General features: G+C 39.3%; 1 long non-coding RNA gene across 3 annotated transcripts in view; it reads left to right on the forward strand.

The window, feature by feature from the left end:
• LOC148225117 (uncharacterized) overlaps positions 1-19377 on the forward strand; it is a 42590-nt gene that overhangs the window by 10775 nt on the left and 12438 nt on the right. Inside the window, exons 2-5 of one of the 3 annotated variants that reach the window (XR_015802606.1) lie at positions 1131-1287; positions 1455-1624; positions 14344-14735; positions 15292-15359. This is a non-coding gene — a long non-coding RNA (uncharacterized LOC148225117). Of the gene's footprint in view, positions 1-1130; positions 1288-1454; positions 1625-14343; positions 17919-19377 lie in introns of those variants that run through there. The other 2 variants (XR_015802605.1, XR_015802604.1) reach the window with 2 other exon arrangements.

Raw genomic sequence — 19377 nt, forward strand, 5'->3', positions numbered from 1 at the left:
ATGATTACACAGGTGAAGCTTCACATGATCTAGAAAAACAAAGCTCAATATTCGTTCCCAGGGCCTAGTTCCTTTTCCCAGGCCTACCAGACCCAATCTTCCTTTCCACCCCCCTGAATCTATTGTATGCAATTCCCATGATTTTTAGAAACACTTTAACCCTATGCTATCACATATACCTTTGTGTTTCAGAAACATTCATGTAGAGAAGAACAGATTTTTCTGTCTTTCCACATCATTCCTTCAAAAACAGAAGTTTTGTTACTGTTTCTTCCATGCCCAAGAAGGCAGCACAGGCTGATGTACATTCTTTGTGGAGGGATACGGTCATATATATTTAAGAGATGAAGCAGAGAGTGAGTGACCCAAGATCATTATGCACACACTTTCTACTTTTTTTTCCGACAAACAACCACATGGTTTATATTAGGTGGCCCAAAGGTCAATGCTACCATCCTTTTTATCACCTCATTACACTTGAGGTGATAGTATAGAGGCTAGATGGTCTTGATCTATGTCCGTCCAAATGAAGAGATTTGTTTTAGTTTCTTCCTTAAGACACTGAGGAGCTGCTATGTCCTTGCCAAAGCATGATGGACCTGGGTTCTTCCTACTTAGACACTGACTAGTAACTAGTTCACATGACCAATCCTATCAATCTCATCAGGACTATTCCCAGGAACAATTAGCCACCACACCACACCACTACAGCACATTGCTGAAACATAACTGAATACTCTTTTTTCAAATCTTTTCTGCTTTCTGAATGTAAAATAATTCAAATTATTTGGTACATTACAAATCTTCACTGTACAGAGAAGTTGTTAGTGCTTTCAGAAAATATGTTTCATATAATTTTGTAAACATGATGAAAATAATTTAACATAAAGCATTAATATCTCCTGTGTAATTCCAATCTTAAAGCACTATTTATTTTATTGTATGGATTAAATGTGCAAGAAATTGGTTGCTTTGCATATAATACTTGACATCACTTAGGTTTCCCATAGGGAATTTTACTGCATGCATTAGCAATTATGTATTTAAGATACTGAAAGCAAATGATTTCTGTAATCTTTAGTAGAGTTTCATGTATTTTTGAGCAGTACAAGTGGTTTGTTTTATTCCAGTTCCAGTACTCCTGAGTGTCACCACCATCAACCCCTGCTCTGGCTTCTGCCTCAATAAGCCAGTAGGAAGCAACATGGATGATGATGAAACCAAAGATCTCTCTGGAGTCACAGTGGTCAGATCCTCACATATCCTTTTTTAAATTTTTTTATTCAAGTAAGCATGACTGTGTCTTGATGGGTTTAATCTATAAATAAGTGCAGAATAGAGTAAGAAACAGGTTGTCAAATCACACTAGGCTTGGGGCATCACCTATTGCAATGAGAATGGGTGGCATCAGATGCCTTAGGCAGAGCTGCTGCCCACTGTGCTCTCCCCTGCAGATCCTGGCCTCCCTTCAGCCATGGCACAGCTCTGCAGTGTTATGGGACAGGAGAGAGCAAACACGTGGAGAGAGCAAACAGCTTGTGCACAGGCCTGTCCCATGGAAAAGAGGGATGCAGTTCCTGGACATGCTCACTTCTTAGAAGGACAAAACAAAGTCTGTCCAAAGGTAAAGTATTCTCATTTGTGAGTTCTGTCCTCTGTTTCCCATTCTCTGTCTAGACTCATCACAGCCTGAATCTATAACGCTGTGAAGGTTAGTGGAGGTTGTGTAAGATAATGCACCCACAGTGTCTCCTAAAATTGTAAAAAACTAGGAAGGGTTGCAAGTCTAATCCCTTGTTGCTACATCTTCTGCTGCTGAAGGATGATAGGAAGGAGCCATTTTAATTTTTCTGAAGTATTACTCCTTTCTTTGGCTGTCCATAAATCTCATAATTTCTGTTCCCTGACATGTCTTGCATATAGTGGAATTACTTTCAACTGCCTTAGGTAAGTTTTTTCTAAATCTTATTATTGCAGAACAAAGACCATCAGGAAAAGCAGCTAAGGGTCATCTTCTAACCCCAAATCTGTCTCTGACATTGGGAAGATGCTTTACCCTTGTTACAGTCAGTCATTGCTCTTACTTTCACTTAGCATAAAAGGCAGTTCTTAAAAGCATTCATTTTGATTCCTCAAAATTAAAATGTGGAGCCTGCCATGTTTCTTACAGTGGAGATAACATTAAAGTATAAAAATTGCCACATGATCTTTGGAATCATTTTCTTTTGAATCATTTTATCTGGGTTGCTATTTCTCCTAAAAGGTTCACAATGCTTGGAAAAGGAAACAGAAAGAGCTAATTGTATGCCAAGAAAGCTTCATAATTACTTATTTCAGCCAATAAAATAATTGATCCAATTTGGCAAGAGTTTCACACTCTAAATTTTCACCCAAAGTGGGTGATTAAGTGCTGTACTTTCCCCTAGACACATTGACTTCCAGCTAGAGCCAGGAAAATGGGCTGCCTTGGCTAGTTAGTACCTATAGGAAATATCTCTTGCTGCTCAAAAGTGCTGTATATTTTTGCACTGATGACAGCACTGCCATGAGAAATAGAGGTCAAGGACACTGGAGAAATTATCCCAGCTGTGCCACTAGCTAAGAGCTGCTCAGCCTTCCGTGGGATTTGCAGAACATGTGAGGGATTTACAGGCTTCAGTTGCATTGGGAAGTCTGCACAGGTGTCTATGTTGGTTGCTGCTTTTTCCTAGAGTAGGAAAAAGGAGATCAGTGAGCTTGCAAAGATGCTCAGCTTGTGCCTCCTCCATGGCAGGGAGCCCTCTCCTTCCTAGGACTGCTGCACTTGGGACTGGAAGTATGAGCAGCCCTTGGCCAGTCACACCCAGCCAAGAGGGCCAGTGGGAAAAAGTTGAAGGTTTCCAGCAACAATCTCTTGTAAAAGGAGACCCAGAAGCAGGCTTCTCCCGTGCAATCCCAACCAAGACTGTAGGATTGGGGTAGGTTTTTACCTGGAACAGAGCCTTGTTATGAATGATTTTCTATTTTTCTCAATTTATCAAGCAACAAGATTAAATTTAATAGTAAGTTTTTAATAGTAACAAAATGAATACAATCAAAGTATTGGAGATGACAATTAAAGTATTGGAGATGAAACAATCAAAGTGCATATATTTAAGAATATACAAAATTTGGCAGTAAGTAATTTAGTATAATTGAGGTTCGTATAAAGCATAAGCAAAACCGACCGGGGAGGGGCCCCCCTCCGACCGGGGATACGGGGAGTGGCTCGCCATTCCTCACGTATCAAAGCATCCAGGCTAACAATCCCACTTATATACTGTAGGCTACAGAAGTTTCTAGAAAGCTCCTCCTAGTTTCTATTCCTAAGATCTATGTAACTATACTGCACGGCGCATGCTCTACTAATGGGTTGGGGGTCTCTTATCCTTTTAAGGGTCTTATTTCCGGTGAAGGCCCATCATCATCATCATCAGTGACCGAGGTGTGACCTGCAGGTAGCGCAGGCGCCCTGCGTGACTGAGCAGATGTTTTCCATAACATGACTTTAATTAAGTCCCATGCTTGTGATCATTCCATTTTTGACAGCTTCAAGGTTGAAGCTGTATTTCTAGATGCCGCTTATCAGACCTTCGTCCTTCGACTATTCTTATCTGACTTTCTTCCAACCTCCTTCTTCGACTCCCAACATCTGTAAGATGTCTTTTATCCTGTCTCACCCATCTCCCCCTTCTCACTCTGTAACAATTGTCTTCTATTGATCTAAATACAATTTTGTTAATATAGTTACAACTTAATTAGCACGAATCACATTTATCACAATTCCCCCATTTCTCTTTTTGATTATATTGATTCGTGCTCTAAAAAGTTGCTACTTGGTATCGTCTATGTTTCTTTATACTAGCTTCTAATTTTTCTAACATTTTTCATGTGGCATTCAGCTTTTCACACTTTTTCTCAAATTTGGTTAACATTTCTCATGCCAGGGTATTCTCTTTGCATTCAGTCACTATTTTCTCGATTTTTCTCCTTCGAGTGCAAGTGGATTGTGCTTTCAGTACTATCAAGGAATTTAATTTTTTTTTTTTTTTCTGTTGATTTTAGATCCATGGGCATGGCTGTAAGTTGCATTCCTTGAATTACTGAGTGGATTAGTTTGATTAGATAGGATATCATGCAAGGCAGAAACAATAGACTTAGAACACAATAGCATGAATCCTAATTTTTTCCACCACACACCCTCAAAAAGATTATTCCACCAGTCAGCTTTCAGGATAGAATTCCATTTTTAAACTGGTACATGTGCTACTTTTTCGCCAGCAAGTTTGGTGATGGTTTCCCCGTGGTCATCCATTTCCACACAGCACTCAGATTCATTATACCTCCTACAAACTTCTCTTTCTTCTGCCAACAGATAGTCTAGGGCAATTCTGTTTTGATATACAAATGCTCGCATTTGTGAATGCTGTTTGGCCAACAACTTTAAGGCGTCCGCTGTGTGGTTTGAGACGACTTCCACTACGGCCTGGAGCCTTATCAACCGGTTTAATAGGTAAATTGGAGTTCTATATCCCCAAGACCCATCTTGAGCCCAAGTAGCAGGTTCATAGTATGCTATAATTCTTTCTGCAGGCCATTCTTCATCTTTCCATTTTTGGTTTCCTCCCGCCATCGGAAAGTCGAGATTTAATTCTTTTTTTTTTCTTTCTAAGGTTTCATAAAGTGGTGTTCCTAGTACATCGCCCTTAGACCTTGGTATGACAAAGAAGGAGGGTCGTATAATCCCTAAGGTACAAGTTCCCTCCCATTTTCAGGGTAGTTCACTATGCTCGTTGCCCACAAATCCAATATATTCCATCAGGGGCTTTCCATCTTTCTTTTGTATTTTCTGGTTGTTCCCAATAAGATTTCAAGTCTTTTATGGATTGGTAGGGGTTAGCTCCAGAACTGTTATGCCAGCACAAATTAGTTTGATTATTCCACTCGCAATTCATTTCTTTTGCTATTCCCCAATATCCAGTAGGACTCTTGGGTCGCCAGGTCTTTGTGTTATTGTCTGAATTTACTACTAAAGTAGATAGGCAAGGAGTATATCCTACCACTTCAGTGTATTTTCTCCCTTCCCGAGTTATACAAACTGTTCCAATGACTTGATGACTCAGGACCCAGCCTTCAGGCCGTCTTAGGGTCTTAGAAATTTGTGTATGATTCCATTTTAAAAATTGTTCTGGAGCCAAACCCTCACCTCTCCATGGCCATCTTTCAGCCATCCTAAGTCCTCCACAAACAAAACATTTAGATAACCCTAATTCGGTGGCAATTTCTTGCATCAGATCTACAAACAAATTTTTGTTTGAAGTTGGCAAATCCCAGTCGCTATAGTGCTGTTTTAATTGTTTATACAGCTCATCCAGTTCTTCTAACTCTTTCTTTTTGATTATTTCCCTATCCTTCATTGTTTCTTTTTGTTTTCCAATTAGTTTTTTCTTTGACCCTTTTTCTTTTTCATCCTTTTCAAAACACAAAAAATGTTCGTATCTAGGACCGAGTTGATTATCATTAGGGTAAGGAGCTCGTCCCTTGAATCCCAAATTTTTTCTTACCCAATACAATTTTGAACTTTTTACACAAATTTCTAAGAAGCTGTTATGATCATAACAAGCTGCACTAATATATGGGTGTGCCACAAATACTGATTCCATCTTATTCTTGACCCACATGGATTGATTGCATTTGTCACAGGGATCAGGAAGGGTTCGTGTCTTTATTTCTGCTTCTTGAGTGGTTTGTCGTCTTGTAATTTGTTCCTGCATGGCCTGTTCTTTTCCATTCCATGCAGTCTTACGGTTCTGGCCAGCTGCTAGGGGTATTATTGTAAGCACCATGAAAAGAATCCTCAGGAATTTTAACTTTCTACCTGTCTCAAGGCCCCTTGGGTTGCAGCCAAGGGCCGAGATGTCCATCTTCTCGGTAGCAAAGTTTTTATCCTGGGATTTCTTTTTCTTTGGTACCCTTGGCCTCATAAGGTTCGCACGATCTATTTTAACTTTTTCTGTTCCAAAGATGGCACAAAATATTTATAGTTCTGCAGCACTGCCTTATCTCTTTCCCTAGATTGATTAGCTAATAATTTTTTTTTTTTTTTTTTCCAATTTAGTAAAGCTCCGGAGATATGCCAACCACAACAAAATTACACTATTTCAATTAAATAATTCTTCTTTTTGGTTTTCTAAACCTTATTTTCCACCAATAGATATACTCGCGATGCCAATTTGCTGGTGAGACGTATTTACTACGTGGCACATAGACTTCTTCTCCACAGCAATTGCCAGTTATGATACTCTGATTTATAATATTTTGGATTGCTTGTTCTTTAGCCTGCATAAAAGTTAATATGGCAAGGAGTAATTGGTCCTGATTCTCTATTAGTTGTATTGCGGCATAAAAGGTCCCGTTTTCATGTCTTAATGGTTTCCCATAGAAGTCACTAAAAAATCTTTCTGTTGTTAGCTGATCATGCATACGCCCTGAACAACTGAAACAAAGCATTTGTCTCTCTTTTTCTTTTGCCCTAGTTACTCTCCACCATGAATTAAAAACAGCAAGTGCAAAGAATACAAATCCATGGGCGGCATTCTAAGCCATGAGTACGACATTGCCAATGTTCTAATTGTTTTTGGGCCTCCTCAATAATAGGTGTTACCAGTCTCTTTCTCTTGAGTGGTAGTTCTTCAAATAAATCAGTTAATGTTGACTGTTGGAGGCTTTTGGAGAAATTTTTCAATCCTCCTGGGCTGTTTTCATTGATCAACTAGGTGTCTGATTCTTTCTCATCAGCGCTGTTCTGCCTTCAGGTTCAATGAGGTTGCAGCAGGCAGTTAATTCAGGATGTCCAGACTTTGATAATGCACCTTTTAAAACAACTTTAAACTGGTATTTCAAACAGCAGTAAAATAATATTTTTTTCACTGCACATACAAAAATCACATTCTCCCTTGGTCCCAAAGTACAGTGGTTCTATGCTAACTCTATATGGACTGTAGTTTTTGGCACCCAGTACTCTCCTTAGTTTCATTTGATTTATTACATTTTTTTTTTGAGTAATTTGTTTTTTAATAAAATTTTACAAAATGGTCACAAAGTGCTCTCGTGCCCCAGTGAATCCCCCCATGTGAGCTGTCTGAGATCTGCTGGGCCAAAAGTCCTGGCACCGCTCTTTTACTATTGGGCAGAAGAATTTATCCTTTTTTTCAGGGTTACCCCCAGCTTCTTCACAGCTTCCACTTCTGCCAAGGAAAAGCATGTTGCCCCACCCTGTGCTTTTGCTTCCTGAAAAGCCACACTCACACTGCCGTTTTTTCCTAGGGCTCCCCCCTGCTTTATTATCAGCCAAATTGTTTCTTTTTATTTTATGATGCTTGTATCTTTAAATAGTCTGTTCAGTTGGTGTTGAATATTGAATTCTGCAGCTTTAAGACTGATTCCAGGAGTGAAAGAGGAGAGAAAAAGTGCAGAATTAGTTATCAGAAACTACACTGACTCCCCCGCATTCCTGCTCACAGACCTAGTTGTCTGCAGTGGACAGCGGGAGAGAACTCTCTTTTGCTTTTTGGTTAGGTTTTTTTTTTTTTTTTTTTTTTCTTAACCAATTAAAGTAAAAAATTCCCTGGAGTGTGTTTTTCTTCTTTTTTTTTCTTGAATTATTTAATTTTGCTCTGGACTGAAAACCCAAGAAAGCACTGGAAGCTCACACCGTAGCCCACCTAGCCTGGCCTGGGCCAAGGCATTTCCCAGTACTGAAGGAACTGATACCAGACTAAGTAAGTTAAGCTGCAACTTACAAAAAAACCTTCTTTTGAATCTGTCATCTTTTTGAAACAATAAGAAGTTTTGTTGTTTAATATTGTTCATTTTTATACTGAAAAGTGTTTTGCCTGTTAAATAAATAGTTATTTTTTCCACTTCTCTCTGAGGAAATATTTTTTTTTTCTTTAACTAATTAAAAAAAGATTGCTTAAATTTGTTTCTCAGAAAAATTCTATTCAAAAGTTTCTTTCTAAATTTACCTTAAACTAAAACAAAGTCCTTGTGTCTACTAAAAATATGATTTCTTCATTTTGAGAATCTACTTTCAGCTTTATCAAGGGGTCTTCTGGTATTTTGGTTCATATTAAATAAATGAGCCCCTGACCCCTCCTTAGTTTTCTTGAATTAATATTTTTTTTTTTTTAATGACAATAGAAACAAATGTGTCCTGTACCCCTAGAAACAGGAAAAAAAATTTTGTAAATGTTCTTTTTTGTGACAAGAAAAGCACATAGGTCTTGTGTCCTCAGAAGCAGGACCTGATTTTTCTTTCTTATTTTTATTCTTTCCTGATAAATTCTTTGTGTTTGTGGCTGCTTGTATTTCTTGGATTGCTGTCATTAGAATCCTGGCTTTAATTTTCTTTTCCTCATCTCTACGAACATACGCTTATTGTGCTTTTTTTAACAACTCCTGAAGCTCCTATCCTGCTAATTTTTCAATTTTTCTAACTTTTTCCTGATGTTCCCCCCCTAAGACTTAGCTACAAATTGTGTTTTCAAAAGGACCTGCCCTGCTGGTGTATCGGGGTCTATGCTTGAGTATAACTGCAAATCCAATTTTTTTTTAGTCTCTTTAACCATTCTGCCAGGCATTCATCTTTCTCTTGGTGCTCACTCAGAGATTTCCCTATATTTTGTCCTCTGGGCATTGCTTCCTGAATACCTTGGATAATCATTTACCTGAAATCTCTCATATTTTGCCTATGTTCTACCTCCTGATTATTACAATTTGGATCTGCCATAGGCCATTTCTGATCTCTTTGGTTTGGCTTCTAATGATCTCTATTCTAAGCCTGTATTCCTGACTATCTAATCATTTCTCTCTTCCACTGTAAACAAGATTTCTAAAATAGACTGCAATTCCACTCAGGTGTAAATATTCAGTCCTAATAACTGATCTAGTTTCTTTGCTACCTCAATATGATCTTCTGGCATCCTGCTCATTTCTTTCTTAAATTTCCTAAAGTTCCTAGTATTTAGGGGAACACTCACGTAACCAATAGGTCCCTGTCCTGGGGCCAGATTTGCTATTGGAACCTCTCTAAGAGGGTATAATCTATTTTCCCTTCCTGCTTCCTCGCCCTCTTTGTCACTTTCTTCCTCTTGTTCCCTTCTGCCTCTAGTTCTGTGTGCTACTGGCTCGACTTGAATAAGGGGTGCATCGGGGACCAAGGGCTGAACAGGCTGGACAGGCTGTCTGTATGGGGGTGGGAGGTGATTTAACGATTCCCATGGCTTTAGCCAGTCCCTTCTTGCTGCCCGTCCGTTAGTTTGCAAAGGGTATAACGAATAACCTTCTTTTTCTTGCCTTTGAACTATAAATTTACCCCCCACACACTTTTTGGAAGCCACAAAGCAGCATATTCACTTTTTTTCCTAATTAAAACGTTGTTTTGAACTCATATATAGATTTAAAACCTGACAAATCTAATCTTCAAATGATTTAAACTCTGGCCAGTACAAATTATTTGCACAAATCTTTTCTTTTCTCCACTCAAACATACAGTACTGTATAATTTTCTGCTTACTTTTTCTCTTTGGGATTCCCTTGTACTTTAGTATTGTAACACTATCCTCAGGGGGCTGTCCTGAGGAATCTCGCTCCCCTTCTGGGAACCCCCTCTTGGTTCCCAGGCACACTGGGTTCTTGTGAATTTTTCTCACACTTCACAACCCCTGGGTCAGAGATTTTACTTTTCCTCTGACCCATCTCTGGCGGCAACATTTCCCTTGCTCTCTCTCATTCGTTCTGCAGTTCAACTCCTTCGCTTAATATACCAATCTCACTTCTTTTGCCAAACACTTGTTTCCTACCTAATTCCTTCTTTTCCTTTTATTCTCTCCCCAACCTCTCTTTCTGACTATTTTCCACAATTCTTTCTTAATCACGTACTGAATCTTCCATCTATTATCCTCCCAACAGATAGTTGAACCTGGTTCATTTACTCCCTTCTTAAATCACTTCTTTCGAGCATCAGCTCCCTTCTCAAAGACTTTTCTCGTGAGTTCTCGGACTGGGACTTTCCCTCCCAGTCCCTCCCGGGGTATTCACTCGCTCTCCCCTTTCAGACATTCCTCACTCACACACAAGCACACAGCCGCCCCCTTTACCCAACCCCATGGTACTCACACAGCCCATTTTCGCACAGGGTTCTTGTGCACAAGACGTTTTACGGGCACCTTTCCCTTTCTGCCGGCGTTCTCACGGGAGCCTTCTTCTTCTGGCGCGCCTCCTTGTAGCGAGCTTCTTTTGCTTATGCTTTATTTTAATTTGGAACTCCTTTTCCAAGAGAGCCTGGTCTAGCCTTGGGACCACCTTAACAATTGGTGGGGAGCTCCTTCCCAAAACTAGCCATTCTTCACTTGGACTGGAGTTCCCGGGTTTCGGCACCAAATTGTTATGAATGATTTTCTATTTTTCTCAATTTATCAAGCAACAAGATTAAATTTAATAGTAAGTTTTTAATAGTAACAAAATGAATACAATCAAAGTATTGGAGATGACAATTAAAGTATTGGAGATGAAACAATCAAAGTGCATATATTTAAGAATATACAAAATTTGGCAGTAAGTAATTTAGTATAATTGAGGTTCGTATAAAGCATAAGCAAAACCGACCGGGGAGGGGCCCCCCTCCGACCGGGGATACGGGGAGTGGCTCGCCATTCCTCACGTATCAAAGCATCCAGGCTAACAATCCCACTTATATACTGTAGGCTACAGAAGTTTCTAGAAAGCTCCTCCTAGTTTCTATTCCTAAGATCTATGTAACTATACTGCACGGCGCATGCTCTACTAATGGGTTGGGGGTCTCTTATCCTTTTAAGGGTCTTATTTCCGGTGAAGGCTCATCATCATCATCAGTGACCGAGGTGTGACCTGCAGGTAGCGCAGGCGCCCTGTGTGACTGAGCAGATGTTTTCCATAACATGACTTTAATTAAGTCCCATGCTTGTGATCATTCCATTTTTGACAGCTTCAAGGTTGAAGCTGTATTTCTAGATGCCGCTTATCAGACCTTCGTCCTTCGACTATTCTTATCTGACTTTCTTCCAACCTCCTTCTTCGACTCCCAACATCTGTAAGATGTCTTTTATCCTGTCTCACCCATCTCCCCCTTCTCACTCTGTAACAATTGTCTTCTATTGATCTAAATACAATTTTGTTAATATAGTTACAACTTAATTAGCACGAATCACATTTATCACAGCCTGAACTCTCTATCTGGAGGTGGACAGATCCAGTCAGAGGAGCTGGAGCTGCCACGCTGCTTTGCTGTAGACCAAGCAGAGCTCTGGAAATGCTGCATGAGACTTTCCAACAGCTTCTGCTCCAAAACACCACACCTCTGCTGTGACTGACTGTGCAAAAATCAAACTAAAAAAAGGCACATCTCTCTTCTAGCAGCTTGATTTAACACTGAACAGCTCTGCAGAGTATTAAGCTAATTTAAGTCTGGCTTTACAATATTTTCAAAATACCTCTGTGCATAGTTTCAAGGGACTTACTAAAGTCAGTGTTATGACACACAAAAACTCAAACGAGGATTGTCAGGCTGGTGGAAATACAGTTTCTTAATCTCCCATTAACAAAATTAAAGTCAGGACCATATTTCTCTCTGGTGAAGTAGCAAAGAGTGAGTGGCTGCTATGGCTGTTAGTCTTCATTAGCTCTGCTTGTATTATTTCAAAGGGACTAGTAATATTCCTTTTCCTTTAGGTTTACCAGTGCTTGTGTTGCAAAATGACTTTATTAGCTCTGGTAAATTATTTCTTCTCAGTAATGAAGCTAGAGACAGGGAAAGAGAAAAGATGAGAAAAACAGGAAGCAAAGCAGTGCTAGTGCATGCTGTAATTAGAGAGAGAAGAGACTCAGATCTCTGCTGAGGGCACAGAATTACAGCCACTGCAACCAGCCAACCACTGGGACATCATCAATGAATCCTGTTTGTAAAGCAGTTTTGGAGTCTACCTTGTTTCTTCTTCTACCTCCAAATAATAACAGGCCAGAAGCTGGTAAAAATCTAGTGCAGATGTCCTTGGCAATCTAATGATGAAGGGTATGCCCGACAGACCCAACATAATGGCTTGTATTTTTGGTGATGTAGCATAGCTAATAGAGACAAGGAGTAATACCACTTGGGTTCAGACTGCTCAATTTTGAATATTTTCCTTCCTTCCTTCCTTCCTTCCTTCCTTCCTTCCTTCCTTCCTTCCTTCCTTCCTTCCTTCCTTCCTTCCTTCCTTCCTTCCTTCCTTCCTTCCTTCCTTCCTTCCTTCCTTCCTTCCTTCCTTCCTTCCTTCCTTCCTTCCTTCCTTCCTTCCTTCCTTCCTTCCTTCCTTCCTTCCTTCCTTCCTTCCTTCCTTCCTTCCTTCCTTCCTTCCTTCCTTCCTTCCTTCCTCCTTTCCTCCCTTCCTTAGCAGCCAATATTTGAAGTGCACATTCAGTTCAGAGATAAATCAATGCCACACCTGTCCCACAGTCAGTTAATCCTCTGCCTTTGCTCCTGACTGCTGCTGGGAAACCAGGGACATAAATCTTCCTCCCCAGCTGAACATGCTGAACAATAAGTATCAGGGCTTGGAAACAGAATGGGGGGTTCCTCAAAGCAAGGTGAAATATTGTCTTCCCATTATGGCTGCAGCAATTCAATCTGGGTTTGAAGGTAATGAAAGCGCTTCATTCATTTACTCAGATACTGATCGATGGCTGTAATATACTATGTCAACAATTTCTACCAGGGAATAAGAGTTGACTGAAATAAATCAGACTCCAGCAGACACAGTTAGAAGAAGTAAAAATTATGTCAATACACTAGATGTTTGATTCTGGTGTTGTGCCAGAATTGTCCATCATTCATTTTCAGTACTACGAAATATTTTGTTTCTAAAATCCAGTACCATGCATTTGCAAGAGGAAATAATAACTGACTTTTCCTTCCATGGTGTAATTGTACTTACTTAAGAGCCCTTAGGATGGCCTTGTTTTCCATCCACACTAGAAAACACAAGAGATGAAACACAAACTCTTTTCTTTTAGAAGTAAAATTTCAGTGTGTTTCAGTTGCATTCAAGTTGCATAATGTGAGTTCAGTTCTTGGCTCTACCACATTTTTTAGGGGTAAGTCCTTTTTCATTTATACCTTCTTGGTTGTCTACCAACCGTGTGTAACTAAGTCACCCTTTTGGTTTATCACTTGTCTACATGGTGAAATTTTTACATTAAACTGCTCATGTGGACGCATCTAACACACTGCTTGTTCAGTTCTTTTGCTCTTAAGGATTACTGCAACATAGATTGCTATAAATAGCAATATCCTGGGGGTTTGGAATGCCAATTTAGTGAGAAATGAAGCTCATAGTAACACCAATCTAGCTTTGCACCTGTGTTGTGGAACAAATAACTTTATAAAGTTTACATTTTTCAGATATTTTATTAAATGACTGAAAATAAATTTATTAGAAGAATTATAAGTACCTAATCATAGAATCATGGAGTAGTTTGGGTTAGAAGGAACCTGTAAAGGTCATCTAGTTCAAGCCTCCTGCCATGAGACATAACCACTCATTTTTGAGTTTAATAAAGAGTAGATAGCTACTTCAAAATAGAGTTCTTTGCAATAATGCTTTTAAGGAGATAAACTTTTATAAATAAGCATAAGTAATTTTATTTCAGAAATAATTTCTCTCAGTTCTGTGAGCTTATAATTATTTTCTAAATGTATCAATTAAGATATTAACTGTGAAACTTAAGCTTTACTTTGTAACATTTGGATGTGTTCATCTTGTATTTAAGCTAAGGCAGCCGAAGTTTGGAGCAGGCAAAAGTCCTCTCCCTGAGCTTGGTGAATCAAAGTAGATGAGAATCTCAGTGGAAGAACTAAGCAGCTGATTTAGTCTTAACATAATTTGAAAACCTTCTTAACAAACACAAATTCCTGCACTTGAGAGTATCTCAACTGTCTATGAGCTACGATACAGTGGTATTTTGAAAACTTTAATTCTTGCATTACTCACAAAATTGTTTTGGTTTCATTATTATTCTGCAGATATAGAGAAGAATTAACAGGAAAATAACAACTAGTTGTCAATAGCTCATTCAGCTGATTTCTTCTATGTAAAAATGTAAGGAATGAAAAATACAGGGATGTGAATCTTGTATCCAGTTATTTATGATGAAGTAGTCCCTAGGAAGCACAGAAACTGCCCTGAATGTCATTAATCTCATTTGCCATGACTATTTCTATCTGAAAACGATCCCTAACATTTTCTCCAGTGTTACCTCCACGATAATTGAAGTGCCGTCAGAACTGCCTTATCCTAGGAAGAATCACAAAATCATGGATTATGCTGAGTTGGAAGGAGCCCATCAGGATCATCAAGACCAACTCTTGGCCCTGCACAGGACACCCCAAGAGTCACACCATGTGTCTAACAGTGTTGTCCAAACACTTCTTGAACTCTGTCACGTGCTGTCACTTCCCTGGGGAGCCTGATCCAGTGCCCAAACACCCTCTGGGTGAAAAGCCTTTTCCTACCCCATCTGCAGCTGGGTTCTATGATGAATCCAGCTTGGGGAATGTATGCAGCACTGACTTGGTTCTGGGCTCCTGCTCAGCCCCTCTCCTGCCTTCTCTCCATGTGAGTCCCCACCTGATCACACTAGAGGTGAGAACAATTTCCCCTGCAATTTTCAGGAATCAAAGATGTCAGAAATCATTGTCCCAAACTGAAGAGATATAACAAATATTATCAGCTTCAAAAATTCATTGGTATTGTCTTGACTGAGTAATTTTCATATATTGTAGTATTAGACATCATTGTCCAGCTTTGTTAGGTAGATCAGATAATTGTAAAAAGGCTATAGGAACTTTCTCTATGTAAAGATATGTGAACAAGAAAATGTCATTGAGAGCAATTAATTGGAAGCTATCACTGTTACATCTGAATACAGACTTCATATCTGAAGTAATGAAAAAGCCTTCCTAATGCAGGATGAGATGAATTAATTCCTCTCAATATTATTCTGACCATATCAAGTATCTTTCAAATGCAAATGAAATCCAGATCTGACATATTCAGAATATTAAATAAACTACGAAGAAAATCAATGTGCTACTTAAATGCTCAACATGACAAATGTTCTTTGAACCATGTATCTTGCAGAATTAATTCAGCTGATTTTGAAAGTTTCCCCAAGATCTGAGCTTTCTTTTGTTTCCAGGGAAGTTCTCAACATGGCAGACCTCCTTGTAATCATCTTGTTCTGACAGCACACTACCTGTAGCTACTGTAAGTTTTACAACCTCAATCTGAATGTAGATTGCAGGGAAAATGAACATGCAAAAATGGTACCAAAGTGCTTATATGAAAACCTTAATCAATATGATTCTCCTCTTGAAGATGATTGGCTGTTCTATCCAAATCTGTTTTAGGTGTTTTTCAGCAAAAATCCATCAACACGAATGTCTGTGTCTGTGACCTTGCAGGTCTTTATCACTCTAAATGCCACCTGTGTGTCTTTAGCTTTGTGCAGGGGTTGGATGACTTTGGGGTGGGACAGGTGATCTGTGGAAAGCAGCAAGCCCTGGGTCAGTGCAGGACCGAGCAGTGTCCTTGCAGCTGTGTTAGCTGCACAGGTCTGCTACAGGAGCTCTGGTGCAGCAGCAACACTACAGGATGTTTGGGATACTGGCTGAGGTTTCTGGTGGGTTTTGTCTGTTGTTTGTTTAAATGGTTTTTAGAAATAATACATCTTAGCACTATGTTAGGAAGAGCTGCATTTTCCCCATTTTCCCTCAGACATCTCCCAGTGGGTACAAAACCCTGTCTGGTTTGTTACCATAAATAAAAGATAGATAGAATCAGGTTTGCACTATGTCCCAACTAATCTAATTCCCAGTGGTTCTGCAAATCAGTAGAAGCATAAGGCCATGGTAAAGAATGATCTTCAACTGAAAAAAAAAAAAAGTAATTAGAAAAAACTGTTTTGCAACAAAAAACTGAATCTTGACTGTGAGTGGATTATATGCACTATTAATTTGCATCCATGTGAGACACCAATGAAAGAAATTTCTGTTGGTAGATGAGGCCCCCAAATATCAATATTTGTTTGGCTGCCATAGAAAAGCAAATAATAGCAGCCAAAGGGGATGCATTTCTTGAATTACAGCACTTTTCATTAGCTAATCCCCAGGAGGATTCCTCTGGATGTGGAGAAATGCTAACTGTGATCACATGAGAGTACAGAATCAGAGAGAATAAGCCTTTATGAATACAAAAGAATGTCAACACCTGGATAGCCAAACAGATGCCATGTCTCTGTTTCTTTTCGGATCCAGAGGGCAGTCTCCAAATCAGAGAGGAAATAATATATGATGGTACTAAACCTTTCCCTTGAACCATAATTAATTCATCTCTGTAATGTATTATTTATAGAAACTCAACACCGTTTTGGTTATCTACACTCTGTGACTGCCTTGTTCATTTTTCTTTCAGTGGAGTTGTATGTGATTCACTGCAGGCTCTCTGTTATGTGCTGGAGAGGAAAATGGTGACTCCTGTGAATGTGTTTATAGGTGGCACAAGCTTTGTGGTCTTTGCACTGTATCCTATGGGCAAAGTTATTTCAGGATGAAATGGAACGTGATGCTGAACATGCTGAACCTGGTGTTAATGCTAAAATGTTAGGAGGCTGTAATTGTTGATAATCCAGTTATTGGCAGTATTCCCTCATCCCCAAGTGTTATTTATCAGATGTGAGGCTTGAGGAGAAATCTGAAAGAGGAAAATACAGTGTTTGCAAGTGCTACAGAGGGATCTTTGAGCCGTAAGCAAGGGGTGATATGAGGCAATGATCTGGACAGAGAAGCAAACAGTTATCATTGCTCAGGGTGAAGGAGAAGAAATGCAGATGGAAAAGAATATTGAGGTGGACTTAAAGACATCCCTTTGAGGAGTCCAGAGAAGGGCAATGAAGCTAGGGAAGGGTCTGGAACACCAGTCTTATGTGGAATGGCTGAGAAAGCTGGAGTTTTTTAGCTGGTAGAAAGGGAGGTTTAAGGGAGACCTTATCACCCTCTACAGCTCCCTGAAATGAGGCTGGAGCCAGATGGGGGCTCAGTCCCTTCTCCCAGGTAACTATCAACAGGATGAGAGAACATAGTCTTAAGCTGCACTAGGAGAGGTTCAGGTTGGACATTGGCAGGAATTTATCCACAGAGGGGGTGATCAGGCATTGGAATGGGCTGCCCAGGGTGGGGGTGGAATCACCATCCCTGGAGGTGTTTAAGGAAAGCCTGGATGTGGCACTCAGTGCCGTGGTCTGGCTGACAAGGGGTGTTCAGTCATAGATTGGACTCGGTGATCTCAGAGGTCTTTACCAACCAAATTGATTCTGTAATTCTGTGAAAGCCCTTGTTTCATCAAATCAATTTATATGTCAGAAGGCTACCTGACTCAGACAGAGCATCTCTTTCTTAACATTTCCCACATTTTTCTGCTTTGGGCTGTAACACAAATTTGAACATTAGTGATTCAGTGTTTGTTCAAATACAAATTTTTCTGGTGTAAGTAGTTTTATACATGCATATTTAAAAGAAATTAATTATTTGCAATACAGAATAAGAAAATGTGGTTATTTCCCACTCACCTTCTGTCTTATTTTGCTGGTTCATTTATAGAGAATATTTGTAATATGCTTTGGGACCAACCCTACTTTGTTTAATACAATGTTCTTCTGTTCAATGGACTCATATTTCCAAGAGTCAATTTTCACTTCAACATAGTAATTTTGTGCCTGTACTTTTCTGTTTGTGGCATTAAACAATCATTATAATGTCTCAGAGGATAAGTATTAGACTGTAAATTGAAAATTCATGACATATGCTATTATAGAAAAGGAAATAAATTTCTGGAAAACAAGATATGCACCTTACTGCTTTTTCAAACATAAAGTAATCCTTAACCAAAGTAGGAACTAATTGCAGTGAATGATAGTAGTTTAGAGCATGATAACAGCTATTCTCAGCCAAACGTAAATGAAATTTGAGTACTTGAATTACCTTCCTGGTCAAGAAATATAGAGCATCCTTATTTAAATACAAATTACTTCTCCTATCATATACTAATGCAAAGCCAGGGCTGATAACTCTTGGACACCTGTCACCTGAATCTTCTGGACATCTTTTCTTTCTTGGGTAAGAAGGATATACAGGAGTATCTAAACAGCTGCAAATTCTGTGTTGTGAAGTTGTGAGAAGATGTAGTTTTAAAATGTGAGTACTCCATTCCACACTGCTGATAGGGCTTTGCTGACCTGGCTACTCCTTATCCCAAGTGCTTGGTTTCACCAGAAATGAGAGAGGGAGAATTTGTTGCTGTTTATTTTCTAAGCACACCTCAGTTCTCAGAAATGTCCATTACACAGCATAAGAAAGGAATGATAAGAAAGTGCCTGCTGTATTCAAGGAACCAAGCACTTCAGGAGGAGCTAAGATTTCCTGGCCTCATCAAACCATAGGAGTGTTATTAAGCAAAGAGGCAAGGGAACAAAGTTTTTGTCACCTTACTTCAGACGTATGTGCTGAGAATAGTATTTCACACACACCTAATGACTTACAATCACACTTTCAATGCAATCACATCCTTGTTTTAATAAAATGTGTAGCAATTCTTTCAGTTATTGTATGCATGGGTGTTTTCTTCCTTCAGAAGAATAATGACCATGTTATGCATTTTCAGCACAGGTGCTTCACAAGTTGAAACAAATTCAATGATATATCTATAAAATAGAAATCACCTACTCGGTATATATATAGCATATATTGCTTTTTCTATTGATTAGCTTTTGTCTAACTGTTTACCACTATGCTGTTTTACAGTTAATAGAATTTAACAAATTTAACTAAAACCAGTTTCCCACATCTCCTGAATGAAATCCAGATTGATTTGCTAGGGAATGTGCAAAGAAGAAGAGGAGATCTATTAGAATTGTTTGCCTCTTTGTTACTGAAGAAAGCAACCTCTAGAATGACTTTTGCTGCATGAGTGCATGTGGATGTGTGCCTTAATACACAAACCAGAGGATTTGCCTGAGGGACTCAGCCAGGAGACAACAGCTTCTTAACTTGTAGCAATTCAACTGCTTCCACTCATCTAGACAAAATCTTCATGGAGCAAACTGGGCATCTACAGTGCATTTCTGAACAACCACCAACCACCCAAACAAAAAATAGCAAGGAAAAAATTCCAAATAATGTGTAAAACAACCATAGTTTGCTCCTGCACAGGCACATAGCATCAGGTCATG

The sequence above is a fragment of the Sturnus vulgaris genome, chromosome 1 (genome assembly GCF_052056855.1).
Source record: "Sturnus vulgaris isolate bStuVul1 chromosome 1, bStuVul1.hap1, whole genome shotgun sequence".
In the NCBI taxonomy this organism is placed as follows: Eukaryota; Metazoa; Chordata; class Aves; order Passeriformes; family Sturnidae; genus Sturnus; species Sturnus vulgaris.